This window comes from Pteropus medius, unplaced genomic scaffold, assembly GCF_902729225.1.
Source record: "Pteropus medius unplaced genomic scaffold, Ma_sr-lr_union100, whole genome shotgun sequence".
Lineage (NCBI taxonomy): Eukaryota > Metazoa > Chordata > Mammalia > Chiroptera > Pteropodidae > Pteropus > Pteropus medius.
This window is the reverse complement of record NW_024344372.1, coordinates 1,171,941-1,172,731: the sequence shown is the minus strand read 5'-3', so window position 1 is coordinate 1,172,731 and position 791 is coordinate 1,171,941.

The window sequence follows — 791 nt, the reverse complement described above, 5'->3', positions numbered from 1 at the left end:
AGGCTTTGAATGGATAAACAGGCCTTTTTTTTTTCAACTCTGTCTCATAACATGTAGTGATCAATGAGACACTCTTCCTGGGGGCTTCACATGGAATTGCCCAACAGTAGTACATAACTGAGCTTATTGTTGTGCCTAGAGCAGAGTTGAAAGGGACTGATGGTGGTAGGTGGTGAAAGTAGGTTAAATGAAGTTGCATTTAATCCTGTATCGCATAACCATTAACTTGGATTATAAAAAGGAGGCTAGAGTTGAAAGGGATTGATGGTGATAGGTGGTTAAGGTAGGTTAATTGATGTTGTATTGAGACACTGTATTGTATAAACATTAACTTGGGTTAAACAAGGAGGCAGGACACCAGGTCTTTTGGTCTGTATCAGGAATGTTCCTATAGGTTCTTGAATGATTACTGGGACTTTTATTTTCAATTGTGTCACATGATAGGTATGGACAAATGAGATGCTGATGCTAGGGTAACCTCACAGTATTGCCTAGCAATAGTACATAACTGAGCTTATTGCTGTGTCTGTAGCGAGTTGAAAGAGACTAGCGGTGGTAGGTGCTTAAGGTGCGTTAAATGAAGTTGTATTGAGTCACTGTATTGTATAACTGTTAACTTGGGTTATAAAAAGAAGGCCGTACTCAGGTTTTTTCGTCTGTCCATATGAAGAATGTTCCTAATAGGTTTTGAATGTTTAAAGGGGACTTTAATTTTCAGTTGTGTCACATGACACATGTGGACCAATGAGATGCTGATCCTAGGGTGACCTCACAGTATTGCCTAGCAATAG